The sequence below is a fragment of the Lynx canadensis genome, chromosome D4 (assembly GCF_007474595.2).
Source record: "Lynx canadensis isolate LIC74 chromosome D4, mLynCan4.pri.v2, whole genome shotgun sequence".
In the NCBI taxonomy this organism is placed as follows: domain Eukaryota; kingdom Metazoa; phylum Chordata; class Mammalia; order Carnivora; family Felidae; genus Lynx; species Lynx canadensis.
In genome coordinates, this window is record NC_044315.2 from 89162850 (window position 1) to 89190733 (window position 27884).

General features: G+C 51.3%; 1 protein-coding gene across 12 annotated transcripts in view; it reads left to right on the forward strand.

Annotated features, from left to right (window-relative positions):
• The first annotated feature begins 355 nt into the window (after positions 1-355).
• The window catches only part of PRRC2B (proline rich coiled-coil 2B), an 86288-nt gene continuing 58759 nt past the window's right edge, over positions 356-27884 (forward strand). For 8 of the 12 annotated variants that reach the window (XM_030293609.1, XM_030293611.1, XM_030293614.1 and 5 more), the window contains exon 1: positions 357-441. The gene's annotated coding sequence lies outside the window, so the exon portion shown is untranslated. Of the gene's footprint in view, positions 442-27884 lie in introns of all 12 variants that reach the window. The other 4 variants (XM_030293617.1, XM_030293618.2, XM_036064340.1 and 1 more) reach the window with 3 other exon arrangements.

Below are 27884 nucleotides of genomic sequence, written 5' to 3' on the forward strand. Positions count from 1 at the left end.
AGGGGGGGGGCCCACCCCGCCCCCGCCTCCTCCGGCGCCCCTCCCCCCGCCGCCCGGCCCCTCCCCTCCCGGGGCCCCCAGCCCCACCCCCACCCTCCGGGCGGGCGGGCGGACGGCGCGGCAGGGGGCGCTGCGCGGGCCGAGGCGCGGCTGCGGGCGGGCGGGCGGCGGGAGGAGGAGGCCCGGAGGAGGCGGGGGCGGCGGCAGGCGGGGGGCGGGGAGCCGAGCGCGAGAGGGAGGCGAGCGGCGAGACACAGGCTCCGAGGCTCCAGCGAGCGAGCGAGCGAGCGACGAGCGAGCCCGGGAGGGAGGGAGGGAGGGAGCGAGGGAGCGAGCAGCCGCGCCGCCGCCTCGCAATCCGCCGCCATCCCGCCGCCTCCGCGCCCGACCGCCGCCCGACCGCCATCGCCCGGCCCAGTCGCGCCCGCGGAACCAGACCAGGTGGGCCGGGGCGGCGGGGCGGCGGCGCGGGGCGGGGGCCGGGGGCCGGGGGCCGGGGCGGCGGTCGGGCGCTAAGATGGAGGCGGCGCGGCCCGGCGGGGCTTTGTCTCGGCGGCGGCTGGCTGGCTGACTGACAGCGGCGAGCCCGGGCCCGGCCGCCCGCCGTCCGCCGTCCGCGAGCGCCCCGCCGCCTGGGCCCCGCCGGCCGGGGCGAGGGCCGCGGGGCCGGGCGGGGCCGGCCCGGGGGCGGCGGGCGGCCGGGCCCGGGCTCGCCATTGTTGTGCGGCGCCTTGCGGCCTGGGCGGGCGGGCGGGCGGCGGGGTCGGGGCCGGCGGGGCGGGGCGGGGGGGGGGGGTCGCCGCGTCCCGGGGCCGCCGCCCGCCCGCCGGGGGCCGGCGGCCCGGAGCGCCCCTCTGGCCTGGAAGTAGCCGGGGCGGTCTTCCTGCGCCCCCCGCCCCCCGGGCCGGCCTGCAGAGGCCCCACCCCGCCCGGGAGTCCCGGGGTCGGGGCGCCCCCCCTTTCCCCCCATTCCCGGCCGGGAGGTGTGGGGGGCGGCGGCGGCGGGGGGCGCGGCGGTGCCCCTCCCCCTCGCCGAGTCGCCGGCCGGGGGCGCGCAGGGGGCAGGGGGCTCGCCGCCGCCGGCCGCCCTTTCGGTGCGCCAGCGACAGGATTATTTTCGAAATACTCCATGCTCTGCTACTGAGCGTGTTTAATAATAAACAGGATGTCGCTCCTCAGGGCCTGCCAGATGGGGTTTTTTTCCTTCCTTCTTTTTCCTTTTTCCCCCCTTTCGCCGGAGTGAGGAACGGCGCTGTCGAGACCGTGGGCCTCTGGAGTGGATTTGCCCACACACAAAGCTGGAAGGCGGTTTTCTCTTTCCTCCCTCTCTCTCTCAATACCGCGGGAGGTCCGAGCCCACCTTTCGGCGAGAAGAGGAGGTGTTTTTCGAGGGAATGGGTAGCTCGGAGGAAGTGGGGGGAAACGGGGGCTGGGGAGGCTCCCCAGACGGTGTCATTTGCTCGATGGCTGCCAGGGAGAAGAAGCCTTTAGAAGCCTTTGGTTTACGGGGTTGTTAAATTGGCCCTGAGGTTTTTCTTTCTCCGCCCCCCCCCCCCCCCCAAGATTTTCTGTGCATTTTGTGTGGCTGTGTATACATTTATCCAGTTTGGTTTTTGGAACCAGCCGTGTGAAGCGTGGTTTCTCCGAATCTAACTGAGCCTTTTCGCTCTGTACACGGCGGTGTGGTGCAAACAGGGCCTGGGGAGGCCCGGGCTTCGGGGTGCAAATCCTTCTGCCAGAGAAATCTAGGGTTCAGACAGCCGTCATTGGCCTAAATTTCGCATCCTCCACCTTGTAGAGTTAGGGAGGTGGTGAAAGATCTGGAAGGGCCCGGCCCGCAGGTTAGTGCTTAGTAGTAGTTTCTGCAACTGCCGTCAAGCCCTAGGATGGAATTTAGCCACCGTGATGCCACCCGTAGGGCTGACTGACCTGATGGAGCTGGTGCAGATGCCACAGGTGCTGGGCTAAGGCATGGACGGGAGAGGAATGGAAGGCACCGAACGTCTCTGGAGCACTCGGCTTATTCGGTGCTCAGCCTCTATGGGGAGACAAGGATGGGAGAGAGTGGCGTGTGGAGCTCCCAGGAACTGATGGTAGTAAGTCCGTGTCCTCCGGTCTGGGCTGCTTGCCCCCTCCCAGGCACGTTTACAGCTTTGTTTAAGGCAGACTTAGAACAGTGAGAGATGCCGAGAACAGGCAGAGGCCGGGGACTTTGGAGGATGACTGCTTTCCTTTGGGGATGGCAGACGACCACTTGGGGAGCCTGTGCCTGCTCAGGCAAGTGTCTCTCCTGGAGCCCGCATTCCGGTCTTCATCGGCTTACCCTCGGCAAGTCTTTGAGCCGCGGCTGCTGCATCTGTGAAATGGGAATGATTATGCCTTGCCTGGAGTATCTGTTGGGGCTCTTGTGAGCCTCATATTCTGTGTGTACAGCAAACCGCTTCGTTCTGTGGGAGGGTGACGAGAATGTGTCTTGTTCTTGTTGATTTCCCGCTTTTCTCATCCTTTCTCAGCTCCTGAACTTTTTCTCCTGTTCTCCTGGCTGATGGCGCCATGACTTCCCCACCCCAGATTCTATCCTTAGCTAGTATTTGCGTGTCACGGCCACTACTCGGGGCCTGGAAGCAATAGAACGGCCTAGAACAGCTAGGCTGCCCCGGGGTGTTTATTAGAGACCGTAGGGAGGACTGAGGCTAATGCAAGGGAAACTGACCCCCGGTCTCGGTCGTGGGTGAGGGCCGAGACCCAGGTTATGTCTGGGCCACACCTGTAGCATGTTTGTAGACGGCCCTGGAGACGCTCTGCTTGGGCTCACTGTGCTTCTGCAGTCTCCTGGGCAGTTGTTTTGGTACATTCTGGCATTCCCCCAACCATCTTGGTTTTGTTGTGTTCTCTCTCTCTTTTTTTTTTAAACCTCCTTGGAACCTCCTCCAGGCCCACTGGCTGCGGGACTGAAGACATCTTAGCGGGGGCCCTGTCTTTAGTTTTCCCAGCTTCCTGCCTCTTGGCCTGTCTTTTCTATCTGATTTCATTGTGGCCAGGTCTGGCCCTGCACTATTACTTAGGGAAGGAGAAGAAACCGCTGTCCTTCCCCTTAAGCTTTTGGATTACCTGTGAATTTCAGTTACCCAAGGCTTTATGGAGGGGCCATGTTTCTGCCCATTGTGGGGCCTGCCTGCATCGGCCTGGGTCCTGTGCAGTCTCCTTCAAGCCCAAATGGGTAAAGAGCCTGGGGAAGGGAGAGCCAGAAAGCCCTGGGAGAGTAGAATTTCAGGAATGGCAAGTCAGAACTAGTTCCAGCACGGACTGGTTGCCTGGGGCCCTGCCGAGGGATTTTTGTTGTGCCCCTTCACCATCCCCCACCCCCTTTTAAATTTCAGTTCTCTTTTCTCCTGAAGGATTATTTTATTGTACTTGAAAGATTATTCTTTTTCTTTTTTTTTTGGCTTGCACAAAGTACTGACTCATGTTGCTAATGGCTGTGTGCTGGTTGGATGTCTCATTATTCTACCATTTAAGATTGATCATTTCTGTGTTGGTTTCTGTTTCACACCAGAATAGGCCGGGTGGGTCAGGACATGTATTTCTAAATTTGATAATGAGGCTTCTCTACTATCAAGCGTATGTGTCTTGTTATGGGCAGGCAGATCTTAAGTGGGGCCTGTCTACACTAGATTTTAAGGCCGTGCGCTCCCCTTGAAAAATAGTCTCCGGCAGAGAGCTGTGGGGCTTTGTGCTCTGAATCTCAAGAGTTCGGTCAGGGGTAACCAGACTGCTTTTCAAGTCGTAACTCAAGTTTCTTAAGAAAGTCTCGTTTTTTTCTCGGCCTTGTGTGGACTTGGGAACCTTTCGTCTGTCATTTATTTGGATGGAGAAATAAAGCTTGTGGTGCTCAGGACGGATGATAAAGACTGAGAGCTTTCTGGCGGACGTAAATTGTGGATGACAAGCTTTTAGGCTTCAAAGGTGCCGTTTGGACCAGGCCGCCTCACCTGGGAGCTCCAAGACCCCGGCTCCGTTGTCGGATCTGTGTCACCGATCGTGTCTGTGGCTGGCGTGTGCGAAGCCTCGGCCCCGGGAGAGAGGCTTGCTCTGGTGACTTGAGCCAGAAGTCCGGGTTGAGTGTTGCTGTTAGCTGTACTTGTTGATTTTGTTTTTTGTCCCCCGCCCCGTGTGGCCTGAGCTGAGGGCTGGGTTGCTTCTGTATGATGCTGGCAGCCGCACTGGTTTGTAGAGCTCTCTGCCTGCAGCGGGAGCGGTCTGTGGGCAGAGTGAGGTCTATCTTAGGTTGCTGGCGGCCCTTCACGTTCCCTCTGAGAGCACGTTCTTCTCCCACCTCTGCAGCTGGTTTTGGAGCTCGGGCTCTGGATCCTTTCTCCCTCTCAGCCTCTTTCCTCTCGGTGGCGGTGTGGCGAGGCAGTATGTAGCGCCTTTAAGAGTCACTGTCCTGCACCAGCTACTCCTTGAGCGTGTACTGTTTGCCAGGCGTTGTGCAAGGCCCTAGGAGTACATTCTTCCCTATTCATAAGAATAACATCTTTATTAAAGAAAAAAAGGGAAATACTGAAAGAATAAAGATAAAAAAATATAAAACACCTCTAAGCTCACCATATGGAGAGAACTACAGACAAGACTGGTGTATTTTTTTTCTTGGCTTACGTATTTGTTTTTTCAAAGTTAGGAAAATACTATATACGCTGTTCACAATTTATAGTTCTTGGTTTTTTGTTTTTTTTTTTTTAATTTTTTTTTCAACGTTTATTTATTTTTGGGACAGAGAGAGACAGAGCATGAACGGGGGAGGGGCAGAGAGAGAGAGGGAGACACAGAATCCGAAACAGGCTCCAGGCTCTGAGCCATCAGCCCAGAGCCTGACGCGGGGCTCGAACTCCCGGACCGCAGAGCATGAACGGGGGAGGGGCAGAGAGAGAGGGAGACACAGAATCCGAAACAGGCTCCAGGCTCTGAGCCATCAGCCCAGAGCCTGACGCGGGGCTCGAACTCCCGGACCGCGAGATCGTGACCTGGCCGAAGTCGGATGCTTAACCGACTGCGCCACCCAGGCGCCCCAGTTCTTGGTTTTTTTAATGTTTATATTTATTTTTTGAAAGAGCACAGATGGGGGAGGGGCCGTGAGAGGGGGACAGAGGCTCTGCGCTGAGAGCCGTGAGCTCGAGGTGGGGCTCGAACTCATGAACTGCGAGATCATGACCAGAGCCGAAGTCAGACACTCAACCGACTGAGCTGCCCAGGTGCCCCCATGGTTTATAGTTCTTACCGTTAGAGTGTATTTTCTTAACTTATCGAGAACATATTTTTATTTTATTTCATTTTATGTTTTTAATTTTTTAAAGTTTATTTATCTTGAGAGAGAGAGAGAGTGCGTGCGTGCACAAGTAGGGGAGGAACAGAGAAAGAGGGAGAGACAGAATCCCAAGCAGGCTCCACACTGTCAGCACAGAGCCTGATGCAGGGCTCGAACCCACACACCGTGGGATCATGACCTGAGCCGAAACCAAGAGTCGGACGCCTAACTGACTGAGCCACCCAGGCGCCCCTACTTTATTTTATTTTTTTTTAAGTAAGCTCTCTGCCCGACACGGGGCTTGAACTCACAACCCTGAGATCAAGAGTTGCACGCTTCACTGACTGAGCCAACTAAGCCCCCGGAAAACGTTTTAGTAACTGTGTAATTGCTTTATATGGATTTGCCATGATTTTTTTTAATTCTGTTAGACATTTAAGTTGTTGTTACCCATTTTTCCTTCACGTAAACAAAATTTTAGGGCACATCCTCCCATGTAAATCTTGGTGTATGTTGCTCATGATTTCCCATAAGTGGTATTTCCTGGCCAGAGAGAATGCAGGCTCCTTCTTCAGTTCTGTTGTCTCCTTTAGTCCTTGTCCCTTTTGACTCCCAAGGTGGCTTCCTGCCTGAGCCACCAAGTTCTGGGTGTCTCGGACCTGGCCGTTTCAGTCCTGGCTAAGCTGTCTGATGAGTGAAGTTTGGGGTTTTAATCCATCTACTGGGTTGAGTCTGAACCAAGTGTCTTGACTTCAACATTTACCAGTCTGAGGCCACATGGCTGTTGGTGCCACGTTTGTGTTCCTTGGGAGCTTGTCCAGTGGGGAGAAAGCGAGCCCCCTCCTTAAAGAGGCCTCCGGACCTCTCAACCCGATTGTGTCATCATCTCCCTTGATTCTTTCCTTTTCTCCGTTGCTGTTCTCTGTAGTTCTTTTCACAACTTTAAATACACTTTCCTAAACAGTTATTTTATTGAGAAATATACGTAAGGTTTATCCTTTTAGCCATTTCTAAGTGTACGATCAGTGGCGTTAAGTACATTTACAGTGTTGTGTAACCGCCACCCCCCTCCAGAAAGTTGTCACCTTCCCAAACCGAAACTCTGTGCCCGTCAAACACTGACTCCTCACTTCCCGTCCCTCAGCCCCTGGCAGCGACCGTCTGCTTTATGTCTCTCTGAGAGGAATCATACAATCATACACTATTGGCCCTTTTGTGTCTGACTTCATGCTTTCAGGGTTTGCCCAGGCTGTGGCGGGTGTTCGAACCCCGTTCCTCTTGGTGGCCGAATAGTATTCCATATTCTGTTTATATATCACATTTTGTTCACCCCTTCATCTGTCAGTGATGACAGCTTTTGAATGCAGTTTTGCTCTTTATTGATGGGTACGTTTTCCCCAGTGGGGTGAGTGAGGGAGGGGGGGCCAGGAAGCAGCATTCTGTTTCCTGTTTGCTGTGCTATGTGTCTGACACAGGGAGGGGGCTCAGGTGCGGAAGCAGTGGAGGTGCAGATGAGGTGCGTGGGAGTCAAGGCCATCCCAGCCTGGGTGTGGGGTGGTCAGGGAAGACCTTCTGGAAACTACAGCAGACTTGAAATCAGCACCTGACCAAGAGCATGTGATCTTGATCTCAGGGTTGTGAGTTTGAGCCCCATGTTGGGTGTAGAGATTGCTTTAAGAAAAAAAAAATTCTTAAAAAGAACCAGGCACCTGTTGAAAACAGTATTCCAAGCCCCCTGGAGTATTAAAAATGTGTTTCTAAGTTGGAATCAGAACCGTGTGAGCCACGGTAGAAAACTTGCCGGTCAGCTTGCTTTGCAGAACTCGAGAGCCCTTTGGACAGGAACCTGTTAGGCGAGTACTTTGCTGTGGCTGGTGGCCAGCCCGGGGGAGGGCAGACAGGACTTCGGAAGCGCGAGTCGACTTCTCCCACCGGGGCTTCGAGATCATCTCTTTGTGTAGAAGGATGGGATGCATTGCCGCAGGACCAACTGGGAAAAGGAGGTCATCCCCGGCACTCTTTCCACTCTCTCCACGGCTCCTTTGTGTCTTCCAGCGCTTTTTTCGGCAGGTGTTGTTTACATACAGTTCAGAGCTTAAAGAACTGCTCTGTTTCAGGCGCTAGAGAAACATAGGCCTGTCTGGGAGCGGTGCTGCCTGGCCGACCTGCCGGGGGAGTGAATGGGCTGAGTGTTCAGAAATAGCTGGGGACAGTGGAAACGTTGTCCTAAGGCAGAAAGTGGAATTTTTTTTTTCCCTGATAGAAAATTAATTACAAAAGTATACACACTCCTTAAGAAAGAAAAAGCAAGTGTATGAGGGAAAATGAAAGCTCTTTCCTCTAGCTTTCCAGGCAGTAACTACTGTTTACAGCTCAGTGTGTTTATCCTCCCAGACTCGACTCTTTTTTTTTTTTTTTAAGTTTGTTTATTTTGAGGGGGGGGGGAAGGGCGGGGGAAGGGCGGAGAGAGATCGTGCGAGTGCTCTCCAGAGGATTCCAAGCAGGCTCCGCACTGTCAGCGGGAGATCATGACCCGAGCTGAAACCCAGAGCGAGCCGAAACCCAGAGCGGGCCGCTTAACCCACTGAGCCACCCAGGCGCCCCCACAACATGCATTCTTAAACACATCAAGAGCATGTTTTCATATTAATGCGTACCAGCGTGTTACGCTTCTAACATTTTAAAAATAATACTTCTGAAGCTTTTAAAAAATCTACAAGCGTATGAAGAAAAACGAAAACAGCTAGTAATTCCACGACTCAGATATTTCCAGTTGACTTTTTTCAAGAAAACAGTTAGGAAAGTTAAGCTGTATTAAAAGCGTAAGGGCTCTTCCCCAGTCTCTCTGTAGAGAAACCAGCGTGAGAAGTTTGTCATTCCTTCCAGAAAAAAATTGTGCACATGTATGCCACGACAGTCCGTACAGATGGATTACGTCGTCTGTTTTAGCAATGCAGAGGATGTTTTGTACATACACTTGGTTTAATCTGTTTCCCATTGGTGGACATTGGGGCTGTTTCTAACTTTTGGATATTGCACAGTTTTGGTAAAATTCTGCCAGTTTTCTCTTGAGAAATGTATAATTTGTACATAATTGCATGTGTTTCTGTAGTGTGGACCCTTCGAGATGAATAGCATTTTGGAAAGAATTCTGCTAAATTCCTCTTCAAAAAACTTTGTGTCGGGGGCATCTGGGAGGCTCAGTGGGTTAAGCATACGACTTCAGCTCAGGTCATGATCTCGCGGTTCGTGGGTTCAAGCCCCGCATCGGGCTCTGTGCTGACAGCTCGGAGCCTGGAGCCTGCTTCGGATTCTGTGCCTCTTTCTCTCTGCCCCTACCCCACTCACACTTTCTCTCTCCCTCTGTCTCTCAAAAATAAGAATAAGTTTAAACCCGACTTTGTGCCCATTTGTAAATAATAGTATAAATCTGAGAGCGGGTGTTTCTGGACCGTGGACTTTAACTTGTCATTTTGGATGAATGAGCACGGTTTCCCAAATCAAAAGCAGCCACTGTTTCGGACTTGCTCTAGTAGTCAGTGTCGAATCTTAGGGTTTTTTCATGGAAGCAGTATTCACTGTGGTCTTCTGGTGCTGGAGTGGTGCCCTGGGCACCTCACTGGGGGAAGGTCAGGGTGGGAACCAGAAGGAGGTTGTGGAGAGAGGCACAGGTAGCCTCTTGGCACAGATGTTTTCTTCCAGCCTTTACACACTGGAGCCTAGCCTCTCTGGAGATTTCTGAGGCTCCCGTTTTGCAGCCCTTGGTGGTTTTGTTGCTGTTAATATTTCTTACTGTGTGGAACTTATTTGGAGGCCAGCTCTCCGTTGCATTTCCTGATAATGGCTCTTAGGCAGATCCGCTCAACCGCTTGGCTTCAGGGCCCCGTCTCTCTCCCTTCTAGCTATTCAAGGAAGTCACACTTCCTGGGCGAAGTGACTGCAGAAAGGAAGCCCCTGGAAGTGCCTGGATGGTATTTCATCAGGCGGGGTTGGGAAGGATTTGTGCTTGTACCCAGGGGAGGTACCCTTTGGGATTATACTGCTCCTGCCCTTGAGGGCTGTTATTGTTAGCTTGAACTGGAAGCAGTCGCTGGCAGAGTTGGGAATGCCTTGCCCTCTCCTCTGCTCCCTTTCCTGATGGAGAGTAGCCCTCGGCTTTGAGGTCCACTGGCTTCATATCCAGGTTCGTCCATCCACTTGTGAGCTGGGTGATTTAAGGTTATTTAGTCTTTTGGAGTCTCTGTTCTTGTCTGCAAAACGGGGGGTAGTAATGCCATCCTCCTGGAGGGGGGAGGGATTCAGTGGGTCCTGTACCAAAGTGTGTGGAAGGTACCAGGCAGGAGGCCAGCAGGCTCGCAGTAAACAGTAGCTATTAATGGTTCCTGGATACAGCACTAGTCAAGGGCCTGGGGGTTTGGAGTAGGCAGGCGTATACACTTGGGGCTCATTTGTTTACTAGATGTGGCTGTTTCTAATAGTGTGCTAAGTCCTGTGCTACGTGCAGAAGATTTAGACCCAAATCAGATAGCCCCTGTCTTCACCTCCAGGAGCTCAGACACCTTAAGCAGGGGCCTCCCCGAGGGACAGGTGCATCGGAGCACTTTCTGCCATACTTGTCTTCGTTCAAGGTAAATACTGGCATCTGGTCACTTGCTGGCGCCCTGTGCTGTTGCAGGTAAATGTCTTGCTAGGAATAAAGATAGGTGCACTCAGGCAGTTCACGGGTGCAAGGGAGGCCCTGCAGCTTGCTGGGCTACGACTTGTCTCGGCATCAGGCAAACGGGAGTGTTCATTTCCATCATTTCGATCATTTCCATCTACTTGCTGGAGGACCTTGAACAAGTGCCATTCATCCTTTCGAGCCTCCGTTTCCTGCCAGATGGGGATGAAACCTGTCGTACGGTGTTGCGGTGACCACGGCACCTACTCAGCTCAAACAGTGTAAGGTGTTGATTCTGTATTGCTCAGTTTACCCAGACCTTAAAAACAGTGTATCAGTAATGACACAGGCTTGTTACAAAAATGCCCAAACGCTTTAGAAGTGCCCAAAGTAGAAAATGAGTCACTTCTTCCCGCCCACTATTCTGCTTTCAGATGAGATAGGGCGCGTTCGGGGTGGGATGGCCATAGGCCGCCGTCCCTTTTTCAGATCAGTTGATGAGTGCTGTCTTGAGAGCAATTTTGTTTTCCACTAATGGGAATGCTTTATGCATATGAATTCTAAATCGGAAGTGACCACTGGAAAATAGGAGCTAATAGGTGCTTATAGGTATATCTTAATATAAAGAAAGATAAATAAAAGACATTTTATATGTGGTTTCCATATATGTTGTATATTTAATGTATATGTTAAATGTATGATTGGCTGTGTTACAGATTTAGATAATATTTCCTATAATATATATTTATATAATCTATATATTATCATGGGGGTCCTTTTTGTACTCTTAAGGAATAAAACAAAAGGCCCTTGTAGTTCCTTGCACCCCGGGTGAGTCATGACGCTGTGCCGGTCATACTGAGCAGTGGCAAGAGGAGATTTAATGAGCCAGTGTGGCCCTGCAGAGATCTTGCGGTTGTGCGATTCGGTGTTGACACGGGGAGTGGGGAACAAGGTGGGCCGTGTGGTCTGTGGTGTGAACTTGTTAGGGTGGAGAGCAGCACACACGGCCTGTGGTAGTTCAGGGATGGTGGCGGAGATGATGGAGCGGGGAGGGGGCCCGGGATTTGTGAGAATAGAGCTCCATCGGTGGGGGTGACGTCTCTAAGACCTGTTACGAATGATAAGTGAGTGGAGTTGGTGTGTCAGCCATGGGCGCACATGTTCCTTTTGACCTGTGACTGGCTTGGCGCGCCTGTGAGAGCCCCTGGGGACACTTGGCCCTTATTTTTGGGTTCTTCCTTTTTGTTACTTCAGACCTGGTCTTGCCCGATTGGAGGCCCAGTGGCTGTAATCATCCTGGGTTTCCTGTGGTGTCTGAGGCTTGGGGAATAAATAGCCTGTGGGTTCCGGGGCTCTATTGCTTTGGGCTTTGTTGGAGATCATTTAAACCAACTGAGCCTTTTTAGCACCACCCCTCTCCCCGCCCCCGCCTTCAGCATATTTGGGTTTGTTAATTTATTTTCTTCAAAGAGAAGGTGGATTTGCAGGGGCTGAGTTGTTGATGAAACGTCTCTGCGTAAGCACACCCCCTAGTGTGTGCGGCTCGCCTCTGGGTCGACATGAGTTGCTGAGTGACAGAACACAGAACGGAGTGACCTGGGCCTGTTCTTCCTTCACCTGTGGCCTCCACGTGGGGGTGATAGTTAGGACACCCACCTCTGCGGTGGTTAGCAGGGTCCTCTGTGCAGTTGTGACCGTGATTGAGGCAGCCTGGTGAAGTATTTCCTCGCCGGATTAAAGGGCACATCACCTCCGGGTGGCATGGCTTGTTGCTAGGGAGTCTCCTTTGGGGCTTGTCGGGAGGCCACTGCTGCCTCCCCCCTGCCTCCTCAGGGTGCAGCCATGAGAGTGCCACCGTTGGAGGAGGGCTGCAAGATGGGGTCTTCGTTTTGTTGCAAGTGGGGCGCGTTCTGCAGCCCTCAGGGCGCCCCTGCCAGAGGGCATCTGTCTCCCGGGAGGTTCACCTGGGGAAGGGTCTGGAGTCCGCAGCGCGGGGCCGGGTTACAGCTCTCATCTGCTGCCTCTCAGCTCCTTGGGCGCAAACTAGAAACCTGCTCCGTGGAAATGTCAGATGGTCCGCAAGTGTTGGCCCGAGTGCGTATGGGTGTGTGGACTGCGATGTTGGCTGTAGCATTATTCGTCATAGCACACAGCTGGAAGTTGTTTATGTATCTGTCTGTAGGGCAGTGGGTAAAGGCACAGCTACACCGTGAAATACGATTAGGCATTCAAACGATGAGATAGATCTGTATGTGTTTTCTTGGAAAGATGACCCCAGTGTACTAAGAGAGTGAGCTACAGCATAATATGGAAACTTCCCACGTTGGTGGGCTGAAACTCGAAGACCACGGGCCGCTGCTAGGTTTGCGCGAGCTGAGAAGAAACGGTATGGAGGACGTCCACCACGTTAGTGAGTTGGATTGACTTGTCGTGTTATTTGCATTTGTTACACTGGATGCGGGGTAGTAACATGTACTGGTTGCGAAGGCGTGTACAAGCGTAACAGACATGCGTGCTTGTGGGTGGTCAGGGCCAGGACTGGGCAGCTCGCGCATTACTGGCTCTTTTCCGGCAACAGCTTCACCCAGGGTCAGTATTGTGTTCAGCCTCATCCCGAGTGCCCCGGCTCCTGGTGTTGGGGCCCTGACGGTTCACAGGAATCCACCTGATTCAGTCATGTGTCTCTGTTCATGGCCCTTGGAAACCGCTTTGTTGATCTGGTTAGAAAGAACAATCCAATTCAAATGCCGTCTCAGTTTCTGTCCTCTGCTCAATCAGACCTTACAATACAGAACATGGATTTTGGTGGCATTTGCAAAGTGCTTCTCACTTGCTAATTTACCATTAACGGGAGGTAGAAGAGGAAGGAGAAACTGAAATAAAGGTGTATGTCTTACGTATTTCTTTTTTTTGCCAGGTCTGTGGTAAGTTTTTCTTCTTCTTGTTTCTTTTTTTTTTCACTGTTCATTTATTTTGAGAGAGAGAGAGAGCACTTGAAAGAGTATTCATGGGGAAGGGGCAAAGGGAGAGGGAGAGAATCCCAAGCAGGCTCTGTGCTGGATCATGAACTCTGAGATCATGACCTGAGCCGAAATCGAGAGTCAGATGCTCAGCAGACTGAGCCACCCATGCACCCAGTCCTTGGTAAGTTTTGACCCTGGAGAGGGAGGCCTGTGTGTGGCATGTCTATCCCGAGTGTCCGTCTCCAGCTATAAATTGAAATTGTCTTTTTTTTTTTTTCTCTCAGTAAATTATCGTATGTTCAAAAGGTGAGGTTGGCTGGGAACTCTGCAGACTGCATAGGGATTTCTAGCAGACTCTTCTGCAGGCTTCAGCCCATTCCTGTGTGCGTGTGAGCTGGGTGTGTAGTGACTGACCCCATGGCCCATGAAGAAAGGAGCCATACAGAGTTTAAGTTGGTCAGGAGTGATGACAGGGTCCCTGGAACCATTCAGGTACTGTGGCTTAGAGACTCAAGACAGACCCCTGTAGGGGCACCTGGGTGGTTCCGTCGGTTAAGCGTCCTTCCGACTCACGGTTCCTGAGTTTGAGCCCCGATTTGGATTCTGTGTCTCCCTCTGTCTCCGTCCTCCCACCCCCCACTTGCTGGCACACCCGCTGGGGCCACAGGACTCTTGTTAGAGTCCCTCACCTGACGTGGTGCCTCCTCAGACCCCACCCCAGCCCACATTTGACCTGGACACTCACCACGGCCCCAGGAGCACTGGGAGAGCTGGGGGGTACTGTGGGCATTTTATTCTGGTGGCCACGTGGTCATTCTCTGGTGCCCACATGGGTCCATGCTTCAGAGCAGACCTGAATGTCAGACTGAGCTGGGTTTAGGCTCAGGTTTTGCAACGTCCTAACTTGTTGATAGTGACCTTGGGCCACTCTTTTAACCTCACAGACTTGGTGTCCTGTCTGTGAAATGAGGTACAAATAACTGTTTCTCAGTGGTTTATCTGTTTTATTTCTTGGTTCAAAGAACTGTTCTTAATTTCATTTTATTCCAGTTGTATTCAGTTACATTCATTTAATTATTTTCGGTTCATTTTTCTTCATTGTTTCTGCTTTCCTTTGCATTCCATTGTGTCTTTTTCTGACTTCTAGAATTGGATGCTTAATTTAATCTCATTCTTTTCTCTTGAAAATTTAAAGTTTTTTGGGGCACCTGGGTGGCCCAGTTGGTTAAGTGTCCGACCTCGGCTCAGGTCATGATCTTGCGGTTTGTGAGTTCGAGCCCTGCGTCGGGCTCTGTGCTGACAGCTCGGGGCCTGGAGCCTGCTTTGGATTCTGTGTCTCTCCATCTCTTGGCCCTTCCTCTGCTCATGCTCTGTGTCTCCCTGTCTCTCAATAATAAATAGACAAAAGTTAAAAAAAAAAAAAAAGGAAATTTAAAGTTTTTAGATTATTAAATTTCCTTTGAGTATAAATTTGTTTTAAAAGTTTTGATATTATAGTGTTCTCTCCTCCATTTGTGGTTTTCTAGGGATTCTGCATCTATGGTTTTGAATTTCCCTTTGATTCAGAATTTTTTAAGAGTGTTTTAAGTTTTCCAACCGGTAGTGTTATTTTTTTACTTCTGCTTTCATTATGTCTTCTTTTATTGCACTGTGGTCAGAGAGTTTTGCTTTTCAGAATTTGGGTTTTTCCTTAAAGTTTCATATGTAGTAATTTCTTTCTTTCTTTTTTTTTTTTTTAAGACTTTATTTTTAAGTAATCTCTGCCCCCCAATGTGGGGCTTGAACTTACAACCCAGAGACCAAGAGTTGCGCGCTTCATTGACCTGGTGAGGCAGATGCCGTGTAGTCCCTTTCTGAACATGTTGGCTGATCTACCTTAATCAGACCATCTGTGATCTTCTCTCTTTTGAGTGGGCTTTATCCACCAAGGTGCAGAGATTTTTTTCCCCAGTGTTTTCTATTTAACAATGATTTTTTTTAGTGACTTTTTTTTTTCGTTTTGAAGTTACTCTGCATATATAGGTTTGCGCCAGTCTGTGTTTTCGTTACGGATTGCCCCCTGATGCTTATAAAATGACTCCCTGTTCTGCTTCTTTTTTGTACGTGCTTTCATTCAGCGTGATATCTGTGAGTTTCATCAGTGTGGTTTGTGTGTGACAGTTTATTCATTCCCATTGTTGAATAGCATTCCATTATGTGGGTATGATATTTATTTGTTCTAGTGGTGATAGACTTTTAGCTTCCGTTAGTTTCCATTTTGAGCTATTCCCGAATGATGCTGCCATGCACCTTCAAACAAATATCCCTGGACGTGTGTGCGAACTTGTTCTGTTGGGTACGTACCCAGAAATGGGAAGGTTGGGTCGCAGGGTCGGCATATGTGTGGCTTTAATGGACGGCTGCCAGTTTTCCAGTGATTTTACCAACGGGCACGTCCACTGGCAGTGCGGGGCAGCTGTCCTGGCCACGCATATCACCAGCGCTTGGCCTTGTGAAGATGTCAGTTCTCCCGAATTTGAACTCTGGGTTCCATGTGATTTCGGTAAAAATCCCAGCAGGCTTTCTTTTACTGTTGTTGTTTTGTTTGGAAATTGACAAACTGATTCTGAAATTTATACGAAAATGTGGAGAGCCAAGAATAAAGCAGTCTTGAAGAATAGCAAAGCTGAAGGACTTATCCTACCAGATGTCAAGACTTTATAAATGCTGCAGTAATTAGGGCAGCACAGTGTTGTCAGAAGGATAGACAATAGGCTGTCAGAAGAGAGATCTTGAAACAGACTTCACAGAAGTCCGTTTACGACAAGGGTGCCACACGACAAAGGGAAAAGATGGCCTTTTCAAAAAAGGTACTGGGAAAATGAATCTTCTGCCTCAAATCATATCCAGAATCAGGTTTACATAGAGCATAGAGCTGACCATGAAAGATGAGACAGTAAAGCTTCTAGAAGAAAACATAGGAGAATATCTTTCCGATTTCAGGTAAGACAAAATTCCTTACGTGGGAAAGCACACCAGAACGGATACATTGGTTGATAAATTGAATGACAATAAAACTTGAATCTTCTCCTTTCTTGCAAATGCTCAGTAAAATGCAGCAAATGCTGTTTTCAGATTGCACAGATACATTAGGTAGTTGTGAGCTCTGTTTACCTCCTGGAACCCTCCCCATCTTCTTGCCTGTAGTGCAGTGGCCATCTTGGGCTTCCTTTGCATGTCATCCTGGGACCTTGTCCCTCTGTGCTGGATCCCTTGTTTCCTGGATCCCATGTGTGTACCAGTCGGGTAATTTGAACATCAAGTAATTGCAACTATCTTAAGCTGCCTTGAACCACAGGACGTTATTGACAGAGGAACCGGGTATGTTAATTGTCTGGGTGGGTCATGAACCCATGCTGAGCCGCTGAGCCAACAGCCCAGCCCAGCCAGGGGAATGGGCTTCTAGACCCTGCATACCACCCCCCCCCCCCCAGCAGGGTGTGGGTCAGCCCCCTTAGGCTGAGGAAGGACGGGATCACTTTTCCTCTAGGAAAGAGGAAGGGAGAATTAACATCTATGACGTTTGCTTCTGTGTTGGATTGCTCTCTCGTTTGTTAGAGTATGTTCCTCTGGAACTTTCTATGAAGGTATATGTTTTGAGCCCTCATGTGAGTCTGAAAGTATCTTTTTCTATGCCCATATTTGATTTGGTCAGCTGAGTATTGGATTCTAGGTTGAAAATCCTTTTCCAGGGAGGGGAACGATGTGGATGAGAAATGCAGACACACATCATTGTTGTTCATGAGTCTTCATGGCCGTTCTCATTGCTTCTACCTGGTACGTGGGGTGCTTTCATAAACTTTGGGGTTCTTCTCTTTGTCCCTCATAATACTGGAATGTCACCTTGTACTCTGTTCTTTTCACGTCCGTTATTCTGAGCACTAGGGGTGCCCTTGCAATCTTGGGCACTTCAGCTCTGGGGATTTTTCATGTTTTTTTCATTTGATAAATTCTTCTCCCCTCTTTTCCTCTCTGTTTTTATCACTCCTGGTTAAATTTGGACTCCTGGGTCCATCCTTTAATTTTGGGTTGACGGAAAGACTAGCGTTCATCTCTTTGTTAATTTCCTGAGATTTTCTTCCCTTTATTTTTCATTTTTTCTGTTGAAATTGAAGTTAAAATTTAGAAGAGTTTGGATTGACACAACAGTTGTAGTTTCTGTATACTGTGCTGCCGGTTTTTCCTATTACAAAGTTCTAATGTTAGTACGGTTCTTTGTCCCAATTAATTACCAGTACTGATATGTTATTATTAATTGAAATTTTAGTAGAGAGCCTGTGCACACGCAGGGGCGGAGCCGACAGACAGGGAGAGACAGAATCCCAAGCAGGCTCCGTGCTGTCAGCACAGAGCCTGTTGTGGGGTTCCATCCCACTAACCTGTGAGATCATGACCTGAGCCCAAATCAAGAGTTGGCAGCTTACCCAACTGAGCCACCCAGGTGCCCCTTAGATTTTGTTACTTTTATACTTAATGTCCTTTTTCTGTTCCAAGGTACCACATTTAGTGTTCATGCCTCCTTGGTTCCCTCCAGACTGACCGTTACCCGATTTGCCTTGTTTCTGATGACCTTGACAGTTTTGAGGGGTACCGGCCCAGTATTTTCTAGAATATCTGTCAGTTGAGATTTGTCTGCTGTTTTTCTCATGATTCATGTGAGGTGGTGGGGTTTGGCCTGTCCTGTATTTAATACTTCCTAGGGCTTTTTCTGATTGTCCCTGAAGAAAAGAAACCCTGTTTTTTTGGGATGGGTGTAGGATCTTCCGATTTCCTGAGGATATTAATTTTATGTTACTTTCTTTTTTTCTTTTACTGTTATTTTAAAATTTATTTATTTTTGAGAGAGAAAGGTGGGAGAGGGGCAGAGCCAGAGGGAGACACAGAATCCGAAGCAGGCTGCAAACCCTGAGCTGTCAGCACAGAGCCTGACGTGGGGCTAGAACCATGACCTGAGCCAAAGTCAGACGCTTAACCGACGAGCCACCCTGGAGCCCCTAATTTTATGTTACTTTATTTTTTTTAATCTTTGGTTCCCGGTGTTGTCTGTTTCTTCCAGGTTCTTTTGTCTGCGTTTTTCGTATCAGCCTTTTTGTGAGGCCCTTCAGATGACTGTGGTCTTGGGCACACACAGCTGATTGAGGATGGGGTGGCTGGCTCTGGGTGGCCTACCTCCCTGTAGGGTGAGTGGGTGGGAAGCCGGCCTTCTTTTCTCAAGACCCAAGTGTTTGTGTCTATTGGTTTTCAAGAGAAGACTCCTTCATCTTTGCCAGGGACGTGGAGAAAGGGACAGAATGTGTTTATCCGCCACCCTGCAATGAGGCCCACAGCAGAGAGGGCTGAGGCACCCCACGATTCGCTTTGTGACTCAGGTTTTCACCTAGCTTTTTTTTTTTTTTAGGTCTTTTCCTCATTTCCATTCCCTTGGACCCTGGCATTCTCAAGTCTAGACTTCTCTTGTTTAATTTATCCAGGCGGGGGAGGGGTCTTTCAAGAAGCTGTCCCACCTTCACATCCCTGCCTCCCCGTCTTACAAGGTGCCCACCGCCTCCCAGTGCCTCCTGAGTGTCCTGCAGGCCTGTCTGAGGATCTTTCAGTCTGTGAAATCAGTTTCCACTCGTGTGTCTGTTTCTTGTCTGCCAATATTGTCCCCGACCTTTGGGTGCCCTTTGTGTATTTTCATTTTAGGGGGTTTTGGAAGGGTGAGCTAGAAATGCCTGTTGTCCTTTTGCCGTGTTTAACCAGAATCCCCCATATTCTATATAGTGTTTCTTGGATGGAACTGAATTAAGGGACGTGTGTGCATGTATAGATACTCGGTCATATTTACGTGCGCGTGTTTGAATGTGTGCTCGTGTGTGCATGTGTACGTATTTGTCAGTTACACCGCTCTGCTGCTGCTGTCGTCCCCCACCCCTCCCCCACTACAGTGAAAGGGCTGGTTGGGATCCCTGGTCACTTGTCTCCACCTCCTTGCGTGTAGAGTGTGAACTCTGCCCTCCCCTCCAGTTCTCTTGAGACGGTTGGGAGCCGGAGGCTTCTGGGGCTGCAGGCGCTGTGGAGGGAGTCCAGGCGGGAGTCCGGCGCAGGGAGGAGGGTGGGAGGGGAGTAACTGGAGCCGCGAGTCCTCCACCAGGCGTGTTTGTATCACCTCTTGCGCCCGGCATTTCTAACAACCCGCTGAAACACACTTTCTGTCCCTGTGTGTAGACGAGCAAACGGAAGTGGCTGAGGTGGCCCTTGGACTCCTGGCACTTGCTTCCGTGTGTGTAGAGGGTGCTACTGTCTGCTAGAGGGGGCTCACCCTTGGTAGGGGGGCTTTGCCTGAGAGCCCCTTAGTGGTCACTGGGGCAGGTGTGAAGCGATGTGGTCAGTGGTGGCTGGTGTTCGGCATTTGTAGAACCAGGCTCTGTCCCTGCACCATCCTGTGTGTTTATAGCCACGGATCTGTGAGGACGCGGGCTTTGGGAAGGTGGCAGGATGCTTTCCCCTGGGCTGAAGAAAGATGCTCTCTGCCCACGGTCCTCCCTCCTCTAGCCCAGCTTCCAGCCTGTGCTGTGACATCATTCCTGCGGGGAGGCTGTAGCTGTCAACAGAGTCACTGCTGGGACTCTCCTTCTGTGTGCCCGTGCACCGCCTGTCCCTCTCGGAGCTATCCTTAAAGTCATTCGTGGAATTCTCTTAAAAAATTTTTTTTAAATGTTTATTTTGATAGAGTGCGAGTGGGGGAAGGGCAGAGAGAGAGGGACACATGGAATCCAAAGCAGGCTCCAGGCCCCGAGCTGTCAGCACAGACGGGCTCAAACCCACAAACCGTGAGAGCATGACCTGAGCGGAAGTCAGAAGTCGCTTGACTCACTGAGCCACCCAGGCACAGTGCAGTTTTTTTACACAAGCAGCAAATCGGTTTAGAATTTAGTGACAGTGTTTTATATGACCTTCCTTGCCGAACTCTTTTGAAATAGGAAACAAAAGTAGAGCAGAAGAGCGGAACAGGAGGCAGGCGGCCAGAGTACTCATACTGGCAGAGGGAGAACGCCAGTGTAGCTGGGAGGTGGTTGGCTGTATATATATTTTCTTAACGTTTATTTATTTTCGAGAGAGAGGGAGAGAGGCAGTATGTGAGCAGGGGAGGGGCAGAGAGAGAGGGAGACACCGAATCCAAAGCAGGCCGCAGGCTTTGAGCTGTCAGCACAGAGCCTGCTGGCCCCATGTGGGGCTTGAACTCACAAACCGCGAGATCGTGACCTGAGCTGAAGTCAGAAGCTTAACCGACTGAGCCACCGAGGCGCCCCGTTTTCCTGTATGTCGTAAAGCTTGTGACCAGTATGTATTCCTTTTGTTCCTGAAGAGTATTACAGATAAAGAAAGGAACTGGGGCTAGGATCACCCCCTCCTTGAGGGGGTCTGTTGTAACACTGGTGTGGGATTGCGTTGAATACCATGCTCATTGCCCTGAAGTGGGAAACTTCATTGCCCTGAAGCGGGGGCAGTTGTGTTGTTTAAAATGTAGTCGCTGCGGACTCTTTATCTCAAGAGGGTTTTCTGAGAATTAAAGTGTGTCTGTCTCCTGAGAATTAATTATGGGGTTCACCAACAGATCCTGAACATTGAACAAATTTCTTGCCGTGGTTTTAGAGGCCTGTGCTCTGCATCAGGGCTCTTAAGCTGTGACACACCAAAGTGGGGACAGGTCCCTTGATCACAGGAGGAGGCGGGCACACGTCCCAGGCAGCGCCCAGGCCTGTGGGAGCCCAGAGGTGGGGAAAACGAAGGCTTCGTTGCTTGCACGGGAATCCGGAGGAAGGAGTGCTGTGTGCCAGGCTGACGGTGGGGCGGGGCAGCTTGAGGGCTGGCCTGTGCAGAGCCAGTGTGACAGCTGCCCTTGGCTGAGAACCTTCTAAGGGCAGGCGAACTCTGGGTCACGTGTGTTGTGTTCCTTGTCTCATTTATTCCTGACGTCAGACCTGGGAGGTGGATAACAGTATGTTCATCTCTGTTTAATCCACGAGGAAACAGGCCTAAAGTCACAGCCAGTGTGGGGCGGAGTCAAGATACAAACAGCTTGTTTTGGAGAGCGGAGCCTGGTGGCGCGGGGGTGAGACTGGAGGGGCCTGTTTGGGGCCAGGCTATCGGGCTTGTTTGTGCCGTGGTGGGAATGCCCGATGCCATGCCGGTAAAAGAGTTACAGCCGGGGCTCCAGATGGACTTTGATCCTGGAGGGGGCCCGAGGGTCAGTCCAGTCCGAGAGAGCTGAGCCTCTGTGTGTGGTCCAGGAAATCAAGGATGGGACTTGCAAACCCAGCGTGCAGAAGAGGGGCCTGGGAAGTGCTTGGGTCCCTGCAGCACACGCCTTCTTTCTTATCTTTAATTTCTGTTGCTTCCTGAACATGCTGTCTGGGAATTGGGGGGCTGGGGGTGGGGGCTCTGGTGCCCAATGGTGGGGACCAGAAACCTCGTTTTCATCCCTTTGTGCTGTCGTCTGCAGGCACCCCTCATAATTTTCCTGCAGAAACCTCGAGGCCGGGCATTTGCAGGTGGAAAGACTGGCAGGGGACGCACAAGTACAGGTCCCTGCTTTTCTCACTGCTGCCCCAGAAGGAGCCTCTGAAAGCGGGGTGTGTGTGTGTGTGTGGGGGGGGAAGTGGAAGGTTTGACCCCTGCTGTGGCTGAGGGGGAGGCGGCAGAGTTCCCCTGCGAAACCCAGCCAGGATTCCCCACCCCCACGTCTGTCTCATGCCCCTGCTCTATCCTGCTGTGTATGCGAACCTCTTTTAGTTGAATCCGTCTAACTGTAGCGCATCATTTTCCTTTAGAGTAGGGTCCGCAAACTGCGGCTCCGAATCCTCCTGCCTCCTATTTTTGTAAATAAAGTTTTATGAGAACACGACTCTTCCTTTTGCGCGTGTTGTCTGTGATTGCTTCTGTGCTGCAGTGACAGCCTTGGTAAGAGTGGAGTGGCCGTGGTGGGGACTGCGGCCGCAAAGCCTGACATACTGTTTGTCCTTTCACAGAAAAAGGGTTCTGGGGACAAGGTTGGAGTCTCGTTGCCGACACAAAAAATGTCTGAGAATTTGAAGTAGGTGGCGCAGTGCCTTTCTTACATTAAAGTTCTCTTCTTTTGGAGAAGAGAACGTGCCTTTGGCGTGTTGCAAAAGGGTGGAATTACTGATTAATCTTCTAGCTGGCTTTTGTGGCGATGGTTCTTCACGTCTGACTGAGATTTAACAAGTGTACTGACTAATGACCACGTCCTTTCCGGCCCCACTGGTTGTTTTCTCAAGCATTTTTCCAGCCTGCTCTCAGTTTCCACTCCTGTCGGATCAGGGTTTTTGATATGTTTTGTGTGGCGGTGGGGTCTTTCTGTTGCTTCTCTACAGGGACATTCTGCCGCCTTTTCCCCCCACCCTGGTCTGGGAGTTCTGCCTGTGCCGCACTGTTCTGGCACTGTGTCAGTGGGTCGTGGGTCGTCCGTGATCGATTGGCCTTGCTCTGAGAGAGCATCTTGGAGCTGGGGCACACAGTGGGTCCTTCCTCAGTGTTGGTGCTGTCTCCGGGTGTCCTGAGGGTTAAAGTCCTGTCGTCTTGTGACCTTGGACAAGTTACTTCTCCGCCCCAACTACGCCTTCGCGTCCTCTGTAAAGCAGGTTGGTGGCAGTAGCATCTTCCAGAAAGGGCTCTTGGGAGGAGCCCTGTGAGGGCACGTGAGTCGTGGCTGGTCAGCAGGGTGCCTGGCTCTCAGGAGTGAACGTGTAGCTGCAGTGGTCCCCGGGCGATTTATAGGCCATCCCAGATCACCTGGCCAGGGGGGCTTCTGACTCTGGCCGGGACCCAGGCAGAGTGAAATTAATCGTGTTCCCGGAAACAGCTTTTGATAAGATGGGAGTACAGGGAGGTTTTCCCTTTGGTGGGCAGATAACAGACCGGCTCAGTAACCTGCTTGACAGGTGGGGCTACTGTCTGGGGAGGCGGGGCTTGGGTATTAAGTTGCCTTTGTTGGCGAATCGTTCTGGTTGCTTCTATGCCAGCAAATCCTGGGCCTCTTGAGCTTTTTTTTGGATAACTTGCCAGAATATGCATGCAGACCTTTTTTTTTTTTTTTTTTTTAAATGTTGGTTTATTTTTGATAGAGCAAGATGCCCACTTACTGGCTGGGAGGGGCCGAGAGAGCAGGGGACAGAGGATCAGAAGCTGGCCAGCCCCAGGCTGACAGCAGAGAGCCTGATGCAGGGCTCAAATTCACAACCCTAGAGATCGTGGCCCGAGCTGAAGTCGGACACTTAAACTGACTGAGCCGCCCAGGTGTGCCTCTCTTCACACATGGATCTTAGGCCCTTTTTTTCTGTGTCTAATGGCAATATTTTCATTTAGGCCAGCCATTTCCAAAATGCTCCAGGACCCTGCGGCGTGCCTCCCTGGTGTCTCAGAGTGGCCGCTGTGGGAAAGAGCGGGTTACAGTGTAGGGGGTGGGGCGTGGGCCGGACCCCTCCTGTCAGGGCACCCCTGGCTGTTGTGTATGTAATACGGAGGGTCCAAGTTGGGTTTTATTTGGAGAAAGAAGATTAATTCTGTTACCTACAAAAGGGAGAGGAAGCGGTGGCTACACGCCAAGCGTGGTCATGCCCATCTGCAAGGACCTGGTGCGTCTCAGCCAGCTCTTGTCCCACGGATCCGGGCGTGAGTCAGGCTTGAATGAACGTGCTCCTGATCCACCGAGAACGACGTTCTCTCGCCTTGACCGGCCTCATGATTCACAGCCAGACACTTGCCTGCACTTTTCTGCCATCTGATGAGGCCAGTCAAGCATGTTGTGTGTGTATGTGTGTGTGTTGGTGGGTAGCAACTCAGCCGATACCTGTAGGCCGTTCAAACTCCTGTTAACAGTTAATGCTCTCGGCCTGAGGTTTATGAAAACCAAGGGGCAGGCAGAGTAGCCAGTTGGGTGTGGGGCTGGGCTGGGCCCCAAGTATGGCAATAATACCCGAGTGACTATATTTGTGTTTTAGATTTGTGTCCAGTGAAATCTGGCCTAATGAAAGGAACTTGGTATGCTGTCAGGCTGGTGTCTGTAATCTAAAGGCCAGACGGTAAATAGGTTATGCTTTGCGGGCCTCCTAGGCCTCTGCCGCATAGTCTTCGGACTGTCAGTAACTCGGCGACCCCAGTTCTAAAGGGAAAACGGGGGCCGGGAGACCCTGCGTCTGTACGGTCTTCCCCAGCGTTAGAATGAGCGGTATCCGGCCCCTCCCCGACAGGTGCTGTCTCCATAGCAACGGTGACTCGGTGGCACTGCCCGGCGGCATCCCAGGTTAGGTCGGAAGATAGAATGCAGTAGCGCGTGTGTGGCAAGAGACGGCCACCTTGACCGGGAGTCATTCCTAAATGCTGTGGCTGTGGGTTTTTCACACTGGCGTGTTTGATTTTTAGAACCGGCTGCCACTTGTGAAATCTTGCTGTGGCCCCTCCGTTCTGTGGACAGGGAGGCTGAGGGCAAGAGAGGCCACTAACGTGGCCCGCAGGTGCAGAGCTTGGGTGAGAAAGCAGGAGGAGGGGGGGGGGGCACCAAAAAACTGCGCGCGCAGGTTGAATGTGGGCGTTAGTTCAGCGCGTGCTTGTGCTGGCTTTTCTGAAGCCCCGTTTGCAAGGGGTCCCAGCGCAGTAGGGACTCAGCTATTTGCTGAATGGTTGGATTTCTTGGGAGGGCCTCAGGCAACAGCTGCGGGCCAGCTAATGGTCGTGGACAGAATTCTCAGTTCCCGGGAGAGTGGATCCCCTTGGCCCGGGGTTTTTCTTTAATTTTTCCCAGGGGTGCCAGGAGTCAGGGTGCGGTCAGGCTTCCGGTCTCCCAGTGCTTCCTGGGGGTGGGGGTGCGGACAGGTTAGTTCTCAGAAGTGTGTTGTCCCCAGGAAGGCCCAAGAGAGCCACCTGTGTTCACTCTGACCTCTGCCCGTGGGCCCAGGCAGTGCGGAATCAATCCAAGAAAGACCTGTTTGTATTCATGAACTGGCAGGAGTTTGGACTGACAGATTTGAAGAGGACTTTTGATCGCTATCTGTGGAAACAAGTATTTTCCGCCAGGTCTCATAATTGAAAGACCTTCGATGTGTCAAAATCAAGCCCATTAAGGTTTCATGTGGGAATTGGATAGGCTGGTCGATAATTTTTTCTTCTCTTTGTCAGTTTGGTTTTTAATTTAGTAAAGGACTCTGTAGTTACGTAAGTTTAACAGTGCTAAATGTGTAGTCCCGCAAGGCATGTGGCCAGGAAGGGGGCTTTATTCACGCTGGTTTTATTCAGCACTGTGTGTAGGTTCACGGGTCAGGTGAAAGCCGTGGTCAGGGGTGGCAGAGAGGAGCAGTTTTCATCACGGTGCCCAAGTGAAAAATTCTGAAACAGGTTCCTTATTGATTAGCTGTGTGACTGGGGGTGGTCCCGTCGTCTCTGCGGGCTGGACATGGGGAGGGGAGGGCCCAGCCTGCTGTCTGCCGCATCCCAGGCCCAGCTCAGTGCTAGGCACAAGGCAGTGCCTAGTAAAAGCCTGTTAATGAGTGTATTCTCTGTTGTAACCGGTTACTGTAAATCCAGTGACTTAGAACAACACAGACCTATCCTCTTACAGTTCTGGAGGTCAGAAGTCTCAGGTGAATCTTACTGGGCTGCATACAGTCAGGGTGTGGGCTGGGCTGGTTCCCTCTGGAGGCTCCACGGGAGAATCGTTTTCTTGCTTTCTCCAGCTCCTCGGGGCTCCTGCACCTCTCTGCAGTGGCCCCGCTGACCCTGGAAGAGCGCGTCCCCCAGCCTTAGCTCCGGATGCCACGCCTTTCTGACTCTGGCCCTCCCGCTCCATGTCCTAGGGCCCTTGTGATTACAGTGGCCCTGTCCACATGATCCAGGATAATATCCCCATCTTGAGATCCTTACGTGAATCATATCTGCAGAGTCCCTTTCTCGCTGCTAAGGTAAGGAAGTCACAGGTCCGGGAGTTGGGATGAGAACTTCTTGGTTATGCAGCATGCTACACAAGTTTGTAAAAAGTACTAAGTAGACAAGTCCCTAAGGGCGCAGTTCACAGTCCAGGGAATAATTTGCCCTGCCTGGGCCCCTCCCCCTTGTGCTGAGCCCTGCCCGGTCTCCTGGCTGAGCAGTAGGGCCTCTTCCCCGGTGCTCTCCCCACTCCCATCTGTTTCCCTCCTGGAGACTTTTTTTTTTTAAGTCTACTTATTTATTGTGAGAGAGAGCGAGTAGGGGAAGGGCAGAGCGAGAAGGAGAGAGAGAATCCCAAGCAGCCTCCGATGCAGGGCTCGATGCAGGGCTGGAACTAGAACTAGAACTGGAAACGAACTAACGAACCCGAACTAACGAACCTGTGCCGTGAGATCACGACCTGAGCCAAGAGTCTGGACGCTTAACTGAATGAACCACCCAGGCGCCCCTCCCTCCTGGAGACTTTTCAAAGTGCTTGCTCGAGGCTTTTTCTTTTAGGCTCAGGGTCAGCAAAGTTTTCTTACCTGTGGCCACATGGGGGTATCACACATTCTTTGTTTTTTTAAACAAAGGTGAAAACGGATTTAAAAAATCATTCTTAGCTTGAGGGCTTTGTGACAGACAGGCCATTGGCCGGTCGCTGACCAGTGTTTGCCACCCCTTGGGGACTGGGACTGTAAGCTCTGTGACGCAGGCTCCACATGTTGCCATCACCGCCCACCCTGGAAGTTTCCAGGGCTTGTTAGTAGTGTGGGGTGTGTGGGTGTGGTGTTTTGTATTTTTATCTGCATGATCTTTTGATTTGATAGAAGTGTCTAGAAGTTAGATCTCTTCTGATCTTAATAGAGAATTTCAAGTTGACTTACATTTGATAGCCTGTTAAATGCCACTTACTCTGATGAAAATGAAATCTAGTCCTTGCCCTGAGCGTGGGGGAGGGATGTTGTTCCTAGCTGGGACTTTGGGGCCTGGCAGGGCAGAAACTCCCTGGAGCCAGCTCCGGGGAGGGAAGTTTAAAGAAAGGGGTATGTTATGGAACCCCTGGGCACCAAAATCAGAAATTGGACACGTTTGGCCAGTTTCCATTCCTGGTCACTCTGCTCCTGGCACACAAGGCAGGCGCGTTGGGGGAGCGTTGCTGGCAGGTAACATGGAAACTTGGGAGCTGTGAGCACTTTCGAGCGTTTCTGGTTGGTTTCTTCATAGAGGCTGATGCTCCTACACACCTCTTTCACTGTCAGGATTTCTTGAATGAAGGGGTGGATGTTCCCGGCTTTGTGTCAGAACCAGCTTGGTTCACACTCGGCGTGGCACCAGGCTCCGTGTGATGTCACTGTCCCCTGGTTCGCTTTTCTTGGCCTCGGTTTATAATTGATCTTTGCCTCTTTGCCCCTTGCGCTTTATACAAAGTCTTGGATCATAATATATAGGGTTTTATCTTAGAGTCATCTCTGGGGGGTGCAGAACACTTTGCCAGCACACTGCACGTGTTCCCTCTGGCCTGCGTGGCTTCGGCATGGTATAAGGCTTCGGCAAAGCGTACTGCTGCGGCCACCAAGGTCTTTTTATCACCAGTGGATGTTTTTACGGTTCCCTCCATTTTGTCACTAAAGACATCAGCACTATGCCTAAGTGGATGGTTTAGCTTTCTTCCCATCCATTAATTCCAACGGGAAGTGGTGGGCACTTCTCCGAGTTTATCATGGTCAAGTTTTAGAACCTGTGGCCCTGAGTCCCCAGTGCCTGCCATGTGGCACTCGCCCGGCCTCCGCAGGCACACACTAGGTGTTGGAGTGAATGCATGAGTGAGTGAATTAATGCTTTAACGGCTAATAGACTCGGTGAAGACCGTAGGAAGTCAGAAAGTGGCAGGGGGAAGGGGCTTCTTTCTTGGTCATCCCCTCAAGATTTTCTGAGTGGAGGGGGCGGTGTC